The sequence below is a fragment of the Alligator mississippiensis genome, chromosome 13 (genome assembly GCF_030867095.1).
Source record: "Alligator mississippiensis isolate rAllMis1 chromosome 13, rAllMis1, whole genome shotgun sequence".
Classification (NCBI taxonomy): Eukaryota; Metazoa; Chordata; order Crocodylia; family Alligatoridae; genus Alligator; species Alligator mississippiensis.
Genome location: NC_081836.1, coordinates 19263219 through 19281920, shown reverse-complemented (window position 1 = coordinate 19281920; position 18702 = coordinate 19263219). Strand labels below are relative to the sequence as shown.

The 18702-nt window shown below is 46.2% G+C and overlaps 1 protein-coding gene across 1 annotated transcript in view; it reads right to left on the bottom strand.

The window, feature by feature from the left end:
* Nucleotides 1-18702, bottom strand: part of CAMTA1 (calmodulin binding transcription activator 1) — a 1290304-nt gene that overhangs the window by 802312 nt on the left and 469290 nt on the right. The window lies entirely within an intron of this gene.

Below are 18702 nucleotides of genomic sequence, written 5' to 3'. Positions count from 1 at the left end.
CACAGAGAGATCAATCAGAGATGCCCAAAGATGAAGGGTCATCAGAGGAGAGAAAGAATATAAAAGGAAGGATTTTAGAGCACCAAAGGGTCCCCAAGAGGGGAACCTGAGGCCATTATGGACAAAGAGCACACCACCAAGCTGTCTCACCAACCCCACTTGCTGGGGGGGACCTTGGCCTCCAACCCCCAGGCTGCTGACATTGGACATTCAAGAAAAAACCTCAGGGTGAAGCTTGACTACTGGCCAGACATACCTTGACTCTTTGAACCCCGAGGCTGGTAGATATAGAATTGTTTTTATTATTTTTATCTGCTACCACTGTGTATCAATAAAATTCACCTATTATTATCAGTCTGAAGGTTTGAGTCCACCTGGAACAGGGTATCTGAGTCATAAATCCAGTCCCAATAGGGGTGAGGGTCCCTGATGTACAAGTCTGTACTCCACCTTGATCCCACAAATGACTGGAGAACTCAGCTGGCAGCTCCTCCACAGAGCTGTCACCACAGGTACGTATCTGGCACACTTTATGGACACCTCCAACACCTGCCACTTTTGCCAACAGAGGGAGACCCTGACACATGCCTAGCTTTAATGTGCCAGGTTGCAATCCTTTTTCCGCCTCCTCCAGAACCCCTGCTGAGGGTCTGCCTGCACTTCTCCCTGCATCTTTTTTTGTTATGCACTTTCTACCCACAGCTCAGCAAAACCCAAAGACCTCCTGGTCAACCTCATCCTAGATCTGGCCAACCTGGATATCTATAAGACCAGGAAGGAGGCATGAGACTCTAGCTGGGGGGAACCCAGGTGAGTGTGAAGCTGTGAAACTAGGTCATACTGTGTGCTAGCAAGTAAGAGTGTGAGCTCCTGATGCCATGGTACACCAAATAAGCCTTTGTCACACAGTGGCAAAGAGTGGGTACTGAAAGGGAGAGTGAACAGGGTATGACCAGGATTTTTTCCCCACCGTTTCTTTCTCACTTGCAGTCTCCAGTATTTCAGGTCTAGGAAGTTCTGATTCAGAGTCCATCTCCCTAACTCCCATCTTCACTAGCTACTGATTCATCTTTTTCTCCAAGAATGTGTCCAATCCCTTTTTGAATCTAACTAAACTGTCAGCTTCCACAACATCTGGTAGCAATGAGTTTCACACTTTAGTTACACGCTATGTGAAAAAGAACCTCCTTTTGTTAGTTTTAAACTTACTACCTACTATTTTCATTTTGTGACTCCTACTTCTTGTATTGTGATAGACAGTAAATAATAAAACCCTACTTACTTTCTCTTCACCATTTAGTATTTTGAAAACCCTTATCATACCCCACATTAAGAATCTCCTTTCTAAACTGAATAGGCCCATCCCACAGGTGGGCAATTGTTTGGGCTGTAGGGCCACTTAGGTATATTTGGTAAGCTGTCGTGGACTGGGTCAGCACCATCCCCTCCAGCCTGCAACAGCTCACCAAAAATCCTTAAGTGGCTGTGTCCCACACTCAGCCAGGTGGATGGGATAGGGCTGTGGGCAGGCAGGGGGCAGCATCTGGGAGCAGGTGGATGGGGCCAGGGCCTGGGGCAGAGCTGTGATCTGCTCCCTGCATGCCCCTGTGACAACTGCCACTTCCACAGGTATGTGGGAAGCAGATAGCAGCTCTGTCCCAGGCCCCAGCCCAGAGCTGTCACCATCCACAGGGATCCTGGGTTTGGGGGATGGGGGTGGGGCATGAACAAAATTGTAACTCAAAGGGGGGCTCAGCTCAAGAAGTCTGAAAACGTTCTAGAATGAGTCATTAATTACAGGGCAGGACCACAGAAATCTGTTTTTCTTTTTCATAAGTTTTTACCAGGCACACCAAACACATTCGTCAACCAGAGATAGAAAAAGGGAAACTTTGAATAAAGTAATTTAATTGTATCTCTTCAGGTGAGGGAAACTGACCCTGACAATATGGAAATACTGAGAGCATGTGTTATGTGAGACAAAAAGTATCTGCAATTACTACGGCTGCACTGCTCCTAGCACTGCCCATAGTACAGGACTGTTAGCTTTTAATTCCTCAGGTGCTCAGTGTGGTGGTTTACCCTAGCACTGGCCTGAGGTTTAGCATGCAGGCTCTCTCAGCTACAGACATGGTCTTTTGATAAATAATTTGAAGGTTAGTTTGTCCAAAACACTATACTCACAGAGGAAGTTTGATCCTATCTGTAAAATTTTGGGCTGCTTATGCACGGCCCCACCCAAGTTTTGGGCTGCTTTGTCCCCTAAATTGAAATGGTGGGTTTTTTAATGCAACAGTTAAAAACCCACCATGTCAAATTAGGGGCTTCCATCACTGTTACAGTGAGGGGCCTGATCCTTTTTTCGCCTCTGCACAGCTTGCCTGCCTCTCCCACAGCCAGGGGGGTGGATGGGAGGGGGATGAGCTGCTAGTGGGCCAAGTGGCTCCTGAGCTGTGGGGGGGCCCCGGTCCTTCCCTCGGGTGGGCTGTGTCACAACCCAATTAATCAGTGCCCATGTCACTTGCAAGAGATACCATTCAGACAATCATCTGATCAACTAAGGGTTAAAAAGAAATTCTTGCCAGAAACTCCTGAAACAAAATCCTGGCGGAGAGCTGTATATAATTTATGCCCACGTCACAACTAAGAAACAAAACTTAAGACTGGTCAGGGTAAAAGGGGATAGCCCTGCCATAAATCCCTGCAATTGGTCAAGAAACAAGCATAAGCCCCTCATCATAACCTCATACGTAACAGGCAGAAAACCTAACCCTACCTAACCTGATAGCAACCTGAGAGCACAAAGAACTGCTGCTTGCCAGAAAATTAAAGATTCCACATAACGGTTCATCGTTGGGTATCTCCGTCAGACACCTCTGTCTATAAATAGTTTAACAACTTCCGCCCAGTCGGAGAACCCCGGAAAAATCTCTGAGGAGAGACCTGAGTCCATCACCAGAGTAGATTGACAGTCTGATCAGCTGTCAATCTCTCCCCGTCATCGTTAATTTTGACGTAGTAAAGCCCTGCAGGCTCGATACCGTTCTCGGCGCGCTTCGTTCGTCATCGCTTGATATCGTAACCCAACCTTATACGCTCAACTGTAATCGATACAACTGTAACGAAACAAAGGCTCAGCCTGCGTCGCACGTCACTATCTGGGTGACGTAAGTAAACTATCTCCTGTAACCAACACGCGTTTGTGCCTGGTTAATTCCACCCCATCCATCACTACCCGCCTGTCAGTTGAAAGTTTTACTGCTCTGGTGGGGGGGGGTCAGCAAGTGGCTGCCGGTGCTGCTCTGATCTCTGACAGGCTGCTATCCTGGGTACCCAGGGGGTACTGCCATCATGGAGGAAAGGTCTGGGGCACCCTGCAGCTCAGGGCCTGCCAGCAGCTAGCCCCTCAGCTGCAAGAGAGGCAGCAGGCTCCAAGGCGAAAAAAAAAGGCCCCTTCTCACTTTTTTTTCTTCCTCAGCAGAGCCCACCTGTGCGAGCTGCTGCTGGGCCATGCGGCCCCTGAGCTGTGGGAGGGGCTGTTCCTTCCCTCCATGGTGGCAGCGCCCCCTGGGGCCTCCTGGGTGGGGTACTAGATGAACAGGTGCTGCCCTGACTCGCCAGATCCAACTCTTCCCCAAGCCTGCGTAGGGAGCAGCATCTGGCAGGGGCTCAGGGGCTGTGCAGCCTGGTTGCAGCTTGCACAGGCAGGCTCTGTTGAGGGGAAAAAAAAAAGTGGCAAGGGACCTGATCTTTTTTTTTCCCCCCACTCAGCCTGCCCACCTCTGCCACGGCTGGGGGGCAAGCTGCCGGCAGGCCCTGAGCTGCAGAGCACCGCAGACCTTCCTTTTATGGTTGCAGCACCCCTTGAGGCCACTCAGGTGGGAAGCTAGCAGGTGGGTGCTGCCCCAGCTTGCAGGCAGCACCCAGCCCAATCCAACTGTTCCCTGAGCCCGAGCTAGGGCAGTACCCGCCTGCTAGCAGCCCGCCTCAGCAGCACCAAGGGGCACCACCACTGTGGAAAGAAGGACTTGGGACCACCACAGCTCAGGGGCTGCTTGCCCCCGCCTCCCTGCAGCTGTGGGAGACATGGGCAGGATCCATGAAAAAAAAATGGGGGGGGGGGGGGGGGTCGGGCCCCTTACTGCTTCTACCTTCAGCCTGCCTCTCTCATGGTGGGGGTGTGAGCTGTCAAAGGCTGCAATGTTATGAATAACTACATTGCAAACTAAATTACACGTGGATGTGGTTTAGTTTGCAACATAGCAAACTCATTTAAATCGTAAAAAAAATCCCACACATGTACAGCGTGATGCAATTAAACTGCAAAAATGGCCAATTTTTGTCATGTGTACAAACACCTCCACTGGCTCCCATAGACAAGATATTCATTTCTACAGCTGGATAAAAAAGGGGGACTCCATCCTCTGGGAAATTTCTGATGGAAAAAAGGGTCCTAATTATTTGAGATTCATCCTCAATTTTTCAGATTTTTAGCAGAACAATTTGAAATTAAAATATTTTACTTAAATCACTTTGAAGACTTTTTCATTTAATGGAAATCAAATAGAACAGAATAAAACCGTAAAATATCATCCCCATTTTAATGTTTTTTTTCCCCTTTCTCAGTTGGGGCGTGAGAGGTTTTTGTTTTGTTTTTTTTTAATCTGAATTTAAATAATTTCAAATTGACCCTTTATTCATTTTGAATTGATTAAAATGGAAACTTTTCATGTGGAGCTTTTCTGATTGGAACATTTCATTCAATAGTGGCAATATTCATAACACATTTATAATTCCCGAACAGGGACCGGGACATCTCCCCCACTAGAACTGCAGATGGACCCAGGGGAGGCACCACCATGCCTAGGGTCAGGGATGACCTAGTTAGGGAATTTTTGGAGGGGCTGGACATGTTTAAATCAGTAGGTCCAGATGCTCTTCACCTGAGGGTGCTGAGGGAATTGGCGGGGGTCATAGCAGGGCCCCTGGCACAGCTCTATGAGCGCTCGTGGGCACTGGCCAGGTACCAGAGAATTTGGAAAAGTGCCAATGTAGTCCCCATTTACAAGAAGGGGAGAAAGGATGACCCTGGTAATTATAGGCCAGTCACTCTTACCTTGGTCCTTGGGAAGACCTTTGAGAAAATTATCAAGGAGCACATATGCAAGGGTTCAGCAGGGGAGGTAATGCTCAGGGGCAACCAACATGGTTCACTGAGGGCAGGTCCAGCCTGACTAACCTGGTTTCTTTTTATGATCAGGTCACAAAGTCCCTGGACAAGGGTGTCGGGGTGGATGTCGTCTTCCTGGACTTTAAGGCCTTTGACACAGTTTCCCACCACATTCTCTTAAAAAAACTAGGTGACTATGGCATTGATGCCTATACAGTCAGATGGCTGGCAAATTGGCTAGATGGTCGCATGCATCTAGTGGTGGTGGATGGGTTGTTTTCGACCTGAAGGGATGTGGGCAGTGAAGTCCCCTAGGGCTTGGTCTTGGGGCCTGTACTGTTCAACATCTTTATCAGTGATCTGGGTGTGGGTGTGGAATGCATGCTGTCCAAATTCGCTGATGACACCAAGATGTGGGGCGAGGTGGGCATGCTGGAGGGTAGGGACAGAATCCAGCTAGATACAGACAGGTTACAGAGGTAGGCAGATGAAAACAGGATGGAATTCAACACAGACAAGTGCAAGGTACTGTACCTAGGGAGAGGGAACCAGTAACATACCTATAGGCTGGGGAACTCCCTTCTTGTCAACATGGTGATAGTAAGGGATCTTGGAGTCATTGTTGACTCCAGGAAGAACATGGACCACTGTCCCAGGGGAGCTGGGGTTGCAGAAAGGCCCCAGGCAAAAGGAGAGCCTCACTTACCTTCTGCAGAGCCCGAAGAGCAGGGGGAGAGGTGCGCAGAGAAACCGCCATCACGGCTGATCAGCCGCACATATATTCAGCTGTGGCCAAGCAGCATGGGCGGAAGACTCTGCCCAGCAGAAATAAAAAGCTGCCCTGAGGATGCAGCGGGGCAGCAGATGAGCAGAGGCTTGGGGAGAGAGCCCTCACCCGGAGGGGCTCAGGTGCCGCGTCAGGCAGCACGGAAAGTTGGGGGTGGAGTCAGGAGAGGCTCCAACAGTAGAGCCGACAGGGTCGGCAGTGACGCCAACAACAGAGCCGGCAGGAAGGCTGGCAGTAACGCTGGCAGAGAAGCCGGCAGCAAGGCCGGAAACAGAACTGACGGAGTCAGCAGTGATGCTGTCAGCAGAGGCAGCAGCAAAGCTGGGAGCGACGCCGGCAGAGGAGCCGGCGGAGATGTCTGCAGCAGAGATCACTGCAAAGCTGAGAGAGAAGTTGGTAGCAACGCCGGCAGAGGCTACAGCAGCAGCACCCACAGCAGAACCGGCAGCAGCACTGGCGAAGGAGCCGGTTACAGACACGGAGAAAGCAGCGTCAGAGCACGCCGGCGCAGGGAGCAAAGAGTGAGCCAGCATTAAAGCCATGGAGAGGAGGTAATGGGCGTGGCCAACGGGATCCCATCGGGTTTCACCAGAGGGCGGCCGAAGATCCAAGGAGGGACTGAGCAAGTGATGGACGTGGCCCACTATAGCCCTAGGATAAAAGGCTGGGACTCAATACCAGAGTAGGGCGAGCCGCCAGGGCTGTGGAACCTAGGCACAGGGGAACCCACGAGGCCTACAGACCAGAGGCACCCTTCGTGGCCTCCTGGTAGCTTAGTATTTCAGCTATTACGGTGGTGGGATTGGCACATCAACTCACAGGGTGATTAGTATAGGGCGCTAGGGATTCGGATCAGAGGGACCAGGTCCAAGGACTTCGAGGTCCATACATCAAGGCCCCAAGACTCTGGCACATAGATGGCAAGCCGTGGGAAGAGGTCGGGTAAAACTAAGAACGTCTAAGGGGCCCAAAGACTGGCAACCCAAGGTGGCGAGTGGCCGGGGTGTAGAGGAGGTCGGAGCCCCGTGAGTGCCCGCCGGGAGGCGCGACAACCCTGGAGACTGCCTCAAAGGGGAGCCCCTCCACTGAGGTAACATTCAAAGTCGTGGCAGGTGAGTCAAGGGGATCCCCTGACGTCAGCTGGGGTAGTCTTTGGGGTCCACCCGCAAGCCCAGGACAGGTGCGATCGATAGTCCGGGCTAAGGCCGCACGAGAGCGCCTAATTGAACAGAGGCGGGCACAACCACCAATGCAAGGAAGCAGTCAATAAGGCTAACCGCACCTTGTCATGCATCTACAGATGCATCACAAGCAGTTCCAAAGAAGTGATCCTTCCCCTCTATGTGGCATTGGTCAGACCACAGTTGGAGTACTGTGTCCAGTTCTGGGCACTGCACTTCAAAAAGGATGTGGCTAGCATTGAGAGGGTCCAGAGGAGCAGGGCAGGGCCTATGAAGAGAAGCTAAAGGGCCTGAATCTATTCAGCCTCCACAAGAGAAGGCTGAGAGGGGATCTGGTGGCCATTTACAATCTCACCAGGGAGGACCAGCAGGAATTGGGGGATGCTCTGTTCCCCTGGGCACCAACCGGGGTTACTAGGAATAACGGCCACAAATTGTTAGAGAGAAGGTTCAGGCTGGAAATCAGGAGACACTACTTTACAGTTAGAACTGCCAGGCTCTGGAATGGACTCCCAAGGGAGGTGGTATTCTCTCCTCCCTTGGGGATCTTCAAGAGGAGGCTGGACAGATATTTGGATGGGGTGATATGACCCCGGCACCCGTTCCTGCCCCCAGTAGGGGGTCGGACCTGGTGATCTGTTTATGTCCCTTCTGACCCTAAGCACTATGATACTATGATACTCTGAATTTTTGCTCAGTCAGAAAATCTGCTGGGAAGGTTCCTCCTTGCTCCCTTGCCCCAGATTTACTGGGATTGGTTCACTAAAGACCAAGGGTTATGGTATAGGCTGAGCAGGCCTAGTGAAGGAAGCCTACAATTGAGCTACCTCTGGGGACACAGCTTCAGGAAAGCCTTATATTATTTTATTGTTAACGTAGAATAAGCAAATCCAAGAAAGGGATAGGTTTTGATACTGCATCATGTGAGGCTACTCTGACAGCAAGTTTGAAAGCATGTGTGGTCACAGCAGACTATGACAGTGCAGATCTTTCTCATTTAAAACTTTCTGCTCTGGATACAAATACTTTCTTGCCCCAGACTCTAGGGTCAGAGCACCAGGACTGGTGATAAAAGATCTTTACATGTTGTCTACAACTGACTGCTGATGTTGCTGCCTTCTAACAGATGTGGCCTGCCTGTGCCATTGCCTATACAGGGCTGATACAGATGTGGAATGAAAACATGGGGTGAAAGTCTTACTCCACTAACATTAAAGGAAGTTTTTCCATTATGTTCAGTGAGGCTAAGACTTCAAGGACTCCAAGAGGTCTGCAGAGCACTACCTAACAAAGGTAACAAGTCATTCTATTCCACTAACAGAATGGAATAGAAAGCAAAGAAAGTAAAAAGACTGTCAAATTCCTCTGGGCCATTTTATAGCTAGGCCAAAAGAAAGTAAGGCAGTAAGAGACCAAGTCATATTTTTTCAGTTCTTTGATAGACTTGAATCAGACTTTTTCACTTGATATAAATAAATAATAAGATGCAACAGTTATAATTTCAGAAGCAAACTATTGACATGCAGTATAAGGTTCACACTGCAGACTGAAAAATCTTGTGCCTGTGAAATGCCCATGAAATGAGGCTTACAAAAGCCTCTCAGTTGTCATATCCCAATGGCAATACTTATCTAATAATCAAATACAATATAAAAGAAAATTAATCTGTCAGAGAGAATTGAACACCCAAACATAGCAGCCAGCCATCCTGGATTACTATGCAACTGGAAGCCCAAGTAACTCATCAGAAACCACACACAGGTGGGAATTTTTCAAAACATTTCATGATAAATATAACGATTATCTTAGTTCAGTGGCCCCTGGTGATTTTCCAGGATATACATTTTATAACTAATGGGGGGAAAACAGTTTTCCTCTCTTCCACATTCAATCAATTTGTTTTCAAGGAGACAAAACAGTGTTTGTTCCACAAGTAAGAAATATGGTGATGGCTTTTAAAAATTGGTTAATGGAACAATCTCATCTGTCCTGATGGGAATTTACTCATGCATAGCAAAAAAAATTGAGATAATTTAATTTAGATTGTTTACAATACTTAACTAATACCATAAAGAAAGAATGACAATCAAGAACCTTCATGATGGTACCCAACACAAACGAAAGGTGGGGTGAACAGAGAAACTCCGAAGGCCCCACTCCTGCAGTTAGATGTGTCCACACCATGGTCTCTCCCACCATGACCACTAAAAGAGCTGCCACTCAATATGCGTGCAGGAATGATCAGAGCCCAGAGTGAATGTGCTCTGGACATTGGAATTGGTCAGCCTCATCAGCTGGGCTTGGTTTGGGAACTCCTGACTGCAAGAAAACAAAATGACCCTAGGTCTGCCCTTCTGTGCCAGCAGCATGTCAGCAGTGAGAGAAGAACAGCCTGCTTTACTTTTCATGAATTATAGTAAGTAAATAGGGAACAAAAAAAGTGACAGAAAGGACACTGAGGTTCATTAATTGAAAACTCATTGTGTGGCCTTTAGATATCAGCTGTGCTTGGCACTGTGCTTGTTTTACAACTGAAATGGAACACACTAGGTAAAGATGACGTTTAAGTTATAACTTTGAATTGCCTCTCTCTCATTACTCTGTGGCATTTAAAAGCTGCCTGCTTGTCTTTAGGATTCCTGTTTGTGGCCGAGGGGAAGGAGGAAGAAGGACAGGAAGTATAATTACAAAGCAGAAAACCATTTGTCTTGACTATTTATGAGATTTGAGCCCCTCCCCTCACCCTTCTGTGTAATTTACCATCCTGAATATCAGGTAAATAGAGCAAACAGGCATATTGGAGCATGAGCTAATTTTCCCAAACTGTGTTATTTCCCTGATAAGGGAGAAAGGTGTCCACACATTCTTTACAAAGGCACAAGCAATCCAAAAAGGATGTCACCATGTAATGTACTGCTGGAGCTGAGAACTTTATGGGGTAATTTTTTTCATGCCACATACCCACAATGGCATCACTTGATAAAAATATTTAAAAATAAATATGACTATTTATTGAAAATCATTTTTCTTGTCTGTAGCTGGCTTTTAAATCTCATTATCTTAGTCCAAAGCAAAGACCTTTCTGTTTCATCAAAGCTCAGTCTCCAATGATGTATCAGATCCTAACTCTAAACTGATTAAATTAGTAATAACTAAGGAAATTTGCAAGACAAAAACATCCCCCATCCTTGGCCCCAATCTATACTAGCACAGGAAGGTCAATTTTACCTTCTCCCCTAAACTTAAACATGTCTCTTAATACTCTTAATATCTTAACCTTAAGACACTTGATCTAAACCTACAACATTTTTTGAATGAGCTCTCCAGTATTTCCCAAGATTCTGACTACATGGAATTTTTCAAGTTAATCTTTTTTCAGGGGGGAAACATCACTTTGTTGTAATTTTCTCGGCAATGTATATGACCATCATCCTTCACTGTCAAAGACTACTAACACTTTCTTTCTTGTGGGTAGAGAACAATGTGACTGCCTTTCCTGTTGCTGAGATGGTTCAGAAGCAAAAATGTATGGATGGCATATTGAGGTAGTTGAGCTATAGCTTATCATTGACACTAGGTTCCTTGCTAAGCAGGTTTTTATAGTGGTCAGCCTACCTTTCTAAGATTTGCTTCTTTTCAGTCAGAAGGGTATTTCCATCTGAATTTGTAATGGGTTTGGCCACTTGGCTGAAGCCCATATCCTGTTTTAAAAGCATCATAAAGCTTCTTCCTGTCATTTTGGCTGAAGTGTGCCTGTCATTCATCTGCTCTCCTGCTTCACCAGGAATGACAGCTCTTGGTTTAGACCAAAGACTGTTACACACTGTTCATGTTAACTATTGTGAAAAACAGTTTTCCTGAATGCAGATGTTTTATCAGTCACCCAAGATAAACATGGGCAGAATTTCTCACAGTGACCCTCTTCACGTCTTCAGTGTTCTCAACCAATCAGTTCTGGTGTTTCTAGATAACTGAACCCAAAGCATTAGAGTAGCTGTGTAGATAGTATCTTTGAAAGACTTCCAGTAAGCTTCATTGGTACTAGAAATTACATCAGTGATAGATATTCAGCTGACTTTTCACTGCTTTGTGTAGCTCCTGTTTTACAGCAACACTTCAGTCTCTTGACATTTAGCTTTGTGAGAGGCTTTTTGCCTTGAGACCCTCTAAAAGACTATAGCTATTACACTTTCCAAAGCCGCATTTGCCAAAGATCCACGCTCAAGTGCTGTTTACCAGGGCAGCACAGAGCTCACAATGGCAAACAGTTTTTCTGCATGGCCCCGCTCTGCCCTGCAGCACCAAGTTGCACCTGCTAGGCTGCAGAGGCCCTGGGGGAGGGCAGCAGGGCAGGAGCCCAAGCCTGCAGTGGGCAGCCCACACCTGCTTCCACCCTGCCCATAGATCTGGGGGGCAGGGATCCCCCCTGCCCCTTGGAGTGCGTGCAGCATCAGGGAGACGGCCCCACCCCCTCATCCCACGGACAAGCTGCCTGCAGCCCCATCCCGGCTCTGGGACCACACATTTTGGCTTGGGGCCCCAAGCTGCACACACTGCCCAGCTGGGCAGCAGCCTCATCCCCAGTCCTGCCCAACTCCACCCCTCCCTCCCTATGGGGGCCTCAATCTCTCTCTCTCTCTCCCCCCTCCCCCTCACTTACCTGTGAAAGCTGCTCTATGGCCTGCCTGGTGGCCATGTGCATAGACATGCATATGGCACCCCAAACCTGACTGCCCTCCTCCCGCTCCCTCCCAGCTACTTCCAGGCTGGAATTCTGCCAGCCTGCCAATGGCTTGTTGCAAAAATGCAAAATCTGTGTGTTTCTCGGCTAAAATGAGAAGTCCGTATTCTACTCTGGTAAGAGGGGAAATCCGCATTTTACTCCATTTTTCCATGGGAAACAGAAAGCCCAGATCCATGGCGTTCTAAAAGGGCCATCTGGTTTCCCACAGGGTTGCCAAACTTCACTGATGCCTTGGTTCAGCGAAGAGCAACCCTATAACTGAGTGGCCTGTGTGGAGGTGTGTAACTACAGCTGCAGTGTATTTATCCTTGTTGCTCACCGCTTGCCAATTGCCAAAGGGCTTCAGAGGATGGTGGTCACGTGAGAGGAGAGGAAAGAAGATGCACTTGTAGATAAATGGAAGCATAGTGAAGCTTTACACAGAGTCAATCCCACTCTTTTGGACTTGCTCACCTATATCAAGTGGCAAAACAGAGTCAAGACAACTGGAGAGGAGACTGGCTGCTTCTGTCATTTTTACAAAGATATGGGTTCATCTCCTTTAGATCTCAGAGCAAAGAAACTGGGCTTTTGTGTTTGATAAGCTGTTTTCTGCCTGGGTTTGCCAACCTGCATCTAGGAAATGCCAGAAATGACAAATGGATTCATGGCATAAATTCCCACGGAGAAAATAAATCTGACAGCAAATCTAAACCAAGACTATGTGAGCAAATTCACATTACGCTGGGTATCGTAACAGCCAGGTCTACTGGAATTCATCTGTACATTTTTATGCTTTTTCTTAAGTTCCACTCTTGTTTAATATACTCTGCTCTTTGGATAATGAAAGGCAAAGAAGCATGGCCTTTGTGCACAAAAGACAGAGACACCAGGAGAGCAAATAGAATGAGAATTGTGGTAAAGGTATTTTGGTCAATAGACACTTCCTAGCTGCCTCTCTGCTGAGCTCATAAATTAAGGCCCCTTTGGTCTAAATGATCATCATGTTCCCCTAATCATGTTACTGCAATATTAATAAGGCTGTTTAATGCAACCAGTTTCTTCTAAATTGTCACATAAAAATCTGGTAAATGTCAGACATATCATTTAATGGAAAACTATGTTTTACTGCCTGCAGTGGATGGGTTGCTGACAGAGTGCTGTAAATACCGGAAAGCTAATGGCAGCTCTCATTTTCTGATACAATGGAGTAAGGTCACCCCAAACCCTTACCCTGGAGGGTCTTTGCCTCTGAAATTGATTTTTTACTATTTCTCCCTGTAATTATTTCAGTCATCTGCCAAACAGCTGTCCCAATTCTTTGCCATAAAAGTGTACAATTTGGTCTAAACACGTTTTTCAAATGGGTGCTGCCAAGGTCAATAGGCACCAGGAACCTCAACAACAGACTCTGCTGGATCCAGAAAAGTGGCTCTCTATGAAATGGGGATGGTTGCAGTAAGCTCCAGCTTGTCCAGAGTGAGAAAGCAAAAGCAATCCATAGGGGCAGCACAGATGCAAGCCCAGCTCCTCCATTGGACGATCCTAACAAACCCAAGTGCAGATGTATCCACCTGCCCCATAACACTGCCAGACAATACATTCTAGTTTTGGGAGCCAGCAGGGTAGTAACAGTGACAACAGTCCACATCTTGGAGAATGGAGCTGGAACAGAGTTACACCTTGGTGATGATACATGTCAAGCTGAAGTTACTAAGACAAACATTTGGCTAACCAGCCTTGACAGTGCTTTTCAAAACTACCATGAGGATGACGACTGTGCACCTAAGTTTATATTCCAGAGACAATAAGAATTATTCTGCAATCCACTGAGAAGATACATATAACTCTATTGTGAGCCTGATGTGATTTTATTGCTGCGATGCTTTGGCTGCTATGGTATCTATGAACTAGAACATATGGGCTTTGTCAGAATATTTACTTCGTTTTCACACTAGAACATGGATGGAAGATGCTCTTGTTTGACAATATCACAGCGCTGCAGAAATGGCAGAGCTGAGGATACTTCTTGTATCTTGTTTGGTTATGAGAAGCAGGCTCTGTCAACACATAGTAAATAGAAGAAGGCAGGCAGACTAGCTTTCCAAGTACAGTGTTGAGAAACAGCTCCTGCTAACAGTCTTGATGGCACAATTTCTTATTCCCATGAAACTGCTGGCTTATGCTCTCTGCATTTGGTGATACAGGTACTCAGGGGAGAGGGACAAGTGGCCTCTCCTCTCCTCTGAATCTCTAAATGATAATATGAGGAAATTAATTTTCATTCCTAAGGGAAAGAACTACTCGTACGGAAACTGACAGCTGGAGCCTTCAAGGGAGGTCCTAAGAAAGACACAGAGGTTTATAACAAAATCCTTATACTGAATCACTACCCTCATATTCTAAACACACACAAAGTGAAAACTTAAGGGAAGAGGGTGTGTTTCTTGCATGAGTCCTGGAGCAACCTACTTCTCATGGTAGGTGGCCAGAAGGCCTGGAATGAGTATGATCCAGCAAAACTTTTCTTACCCAAGGACTCCTTGCTGCCTGCTGAAAACAGTGGGACCAAAAGCACAAAAGTAAGATCATGCAAAACAGAGCCCCAGGTCTGTATCAAATATGCAACACATTAGAAAACTCTTTTAACATTGGAAACATCTTCCTTCAGTACCAGGTCACTTGTTTCTTAGTATTTGGGGTTGTGTGAGTCACAGCAGTTTCAAAAACTACTCAAAAACGTAATGCCGATGTAGATAAAAAATGAAGCATGCTCCCAGCCTTTGAATACCACCACTTGCTAGACTTTCAGGTAATGACAGTTGCCCACTACCTATTCTTGGTAAGGGAGCTGTATATTTTCCTTCGGGTGCAGGGCTTTACCACGGTTATCCAAGAGCATTTTGATCTCTGGGCCAAATTCCTGTAATGTGATCAATGTGCAGTGACACTTCTAAGCTTCTGAGAAATCCTAGCTACAACAGACAGCGATATAAACTTGCTAAGCAGCATTTCACACAAAGAGCGCGTTGCACCACAGCTCTACAGTGGCAGAAAGTTGATTACTGAGCAAAGTTTAACTTGCAAAGCTCTAAACATTTTGAGTCCCATTCCGTGAGAGACTGCAGTGTCCACCAACTCTTTGAACAATCCAGTAGCTCCACTTACCCTTTCCAAAGCTCTATGACTTCTTGACAGTCATGCTTCAAACCAGGTGCTGGGTCTACTTAGTCCTGCTTTACAAACTTTTCAGAATCCTGATTGGTTTTGTTCCTTACATAAGACCATAAGAAGTTCTGTACTAGGTCAGACTAACAGTCCATCTAACCGAGTAGCCTATCTCCAACAGTGGCAGTAGTAGGTACTTAAGAGGGTGAGCAGATGAACAGGACGTAACTGGTGCTACAGCCTCTTGTGGCAATGGGTTCCACAAGTTAACTATATGTTGTGTTAAAAAGTACTTTATTGTTTCTGTTTTAAAACCTGTTTCCTGCTTATTTCAGTTCAGAACGCCATCTAGTTCTCGTATTCTCGGACGTGGAAATAGATCCCTATTCACTTTGTCTACACCCTTCATGATATTATAGACCTCTATCATATCTTCTCTCAGCCGTCATTCCAAATTGACCATTCAGCTCTACCCTTTACCTCCTATTTTTTAACCAGCTTTCAATCCATGAAGGAGCCTTTCCAATAATCCTGTGACAACTCATATTTTAAGAGCACATGGAGATGAGCATGATTTTAAAGAACTCCAACAGATTGGTGAGACAGGATTTTGCTTTAAAAAGCCATGCTGCCTCTTCTCCAGAATACCATAGCTCAGGGGTTGGCAATGTTTTTGGGCACAATGCCCAAAACACCCACAACCTCAACTTGTAAGATGTTGGCATGTTGGGGCAGATGGCAGGGCAGCCAAGAGGAGCCCAATCCTTGTTGTGGCAATGCAGCTCCAGCCCCTTTCCCTGTCTGACCCAAGGAACATGTGCCAAGCAAAATGCCTTTACGTGCCACACTCTGGCATCCATCCCAGGGGTTGCCTACCTCTGCTACAGGTTATTTATTTATCCCATTTATAAATACCCTCCTCAAGAAAGGTTTAGGTTGGCTGAGTTATCCATGTGACTGCTGATATTTTTTAAATAGATTATACAAACTTGCCAGGGTTAGAAGCAAGACTCCCTGGTCTGCAGTTCCCAGGATCACCTCTGGAGTCCTTTTTGAAATTCCTTTGTTCATTTATTCTATTCTTTGTTTCTTTATACCTAAGCCACCCTCCCCCATTCAGCTGACTCTTCCCATCCATCAGGCAAAATGCATGGTATCACCCACCAACGTAGCATTGCTTATGAATACCACACAACTGCCATGGAACAGTTACATTGTGTGGGCTTTACAATATGTGTAACACCATGGAAATCCAACTTCTGGGTGATAATGGATACCTCTTTCTCTGGTAAAGAGTCTACTGTAAATCAGATAGCACAGTAGCCAGGTTTGCAAAAGTAGAACAAATCAAACAGTGATATTTAGGAACCACAATCAATCATCTTGGCATCAGCCCTAAATTAAACAAAATGCATGAGCTATGTCTACACACAAAAAAGCTTTAGTTGTGCTCCCCAGCACTGTTATCACACACATATTAAAAGCACAAAGGGGCCTAAGGCCTGAGCAACATGTCCTGCATGAAATAGTATAACCAAGATATGGTGAGTAAGGTACTCACCCCAGGCACTGACTATGGAGGTGCGGGTGCCAAGATACCCCACACTGGGAGCCTTGCCACAGCAGGGGAAGCCCTGTGATAGCCCTACCTGGCCAAAGGAGCCAAGCAGCACAGCACCACACCCAAAAGTGTACCTGGGGGGTATGGGGTGAGTGGGGTAAGCAAAATGGTGCTCTTTCCACCCCACCTCCACACTCCCCAGGGAGCCTTTGCCAAAGCAAGCATAGACCTGCTCCCAACTTGCATGCATGGTGAGGAGGGGGCAAAATGGACACCAGGATACACTCTGGGGAAGCTCAGCCATTGGAGTGCTGACACTGCTGATGCTGAACAACAGCAACCACAGTCCAGGTGGGTAAGACTTATCTTTCTCTCACCTGTGCCTCTGTGCTCCTTGTTCCCACCCCATCTACTGTGGTCAACATAACCTCATGGTCCTCCCCTCCTCCCCAGGCACTCAGTGAGCTCCCTATGGCTCAGCTTTCATATGTCCAAACCAAAGCAAACATTTTCATGAAGATACAGTAGCTAAGCAAGAACCAACATATTTAGCTGTCAAGAGATGAGCCTGAGTAACACCAGCTCTGAAGATCTGTCACTGTTCCTAATCTTTTCAAACAGCTCTCAGGATGGCAGTGGGTCAGAGTGGCTGGGATTGGGGCACAAGAAGAAGTGCCAGCTACTATAAGGCTTCATTTTGCTCTCAAGAATAGTCTTATACTTAAATGCAAAAGCATTATTGGCTAGGTATCTAATAAGTATTCATTGTAAAAAAATAAAAGAAGGGCCTGGGTGTTGAGCCTAGTTCTGAGCATCCCACACATCGGCTCACAGCCCTTCCTTTGCAATCACAGATATTATACTCCCTGCAAGAGTAGTGATTTCCCACCAGATTCCTAATGAATATTTTTCCTCTATGGCCCTAACACAGAAGCTAATTTGGTATTTGTTAACTCTTTCAGTTAAATTGTTGTTGTTTTTGGCTGAAGTCTGCATGTTACTGGGGGCATCGTTACTGCAGAGTTGACTAATTACTGATTATTCCCTGCTAAATCATATTTCTGCTTTTCAGGGCATGTCTACGCAAGAAGTTACTGCAGTCATTACTACGCATTTATTTAGTAATTGTAATAGCAAGTACTAAATAAATGTACAGTAACCAGAGCTACTATGCAGTAGCGCCAGCAAATGTCTTTTAGGTGACACTACTACACAGCAGCCTAGCAATACTGCACAGTGGCATATTAGCACTGTCCACGCTGTGATGCACTACTGTGCACTACTTTTCAGCTACTGTGCAGTCAGCTTCTCATGTAGATGCTCCCATAGTGTCTAAAAAATTGCAGAACATGTGCAGATATTTCATGTTGTGTTGTTCCACCACCTCAGACTTGTTGTTGTTGGCTTATAAAAATAGCAAGAAAATAAAATTCCATAATTTCTATAGAACAAAGAACAGAAAGAGAAAACTGGCAGAAAACATCAGGCCACAGTCTGATTTTTCTGTCAAATCTTGAGCTCAGGAAAGTTGTGCAACATAAACGGACTGAGACAAATTCTGCTCTAGGTTAAGCAGATGTAACACCACTGACTTTAGTGCAAGTGGCTGCCACTTCATTAGAGATTAATTTACTTACGATACCAGTAAGAAAGTTTCAGCTGTCTGTGGCAATTGGTCATCAGACACCCAGCTTCAGAAACCAAAGCAACAGACAACAATTGTAGGTGCCTGTGCTTCCCCCTAGGGCATGGGGTAGTTCTTGTTCAAGTCCTTAGTAAAAACATGTCTTTTTGAAGATTTTTACCATCATTCTGCTGTTTACAATATACCTCATTGCAAATAACTGTTAGTTCCCCTTTCAATGCTGCACAGCAAAAATAAGCTGCAAAGAAATACAAAAGTTTGAATTTTAACAGCGCTGCACATAAATATATCCTCTTTCAGGCTCATTTTGAAATTTGGAAAGTGAACATGGTAAGTTAGCTGCTCACCCTCCTTGAAAGCCAATGGGATTTGAGCCCTAACAGTAATGAATGCCTTTGAAAATCTCCCTGCTGCTCCCCAGCAGGACAAGACAGAGTGCTGCAGGGTGGGTACGGGACCAGTGTGGG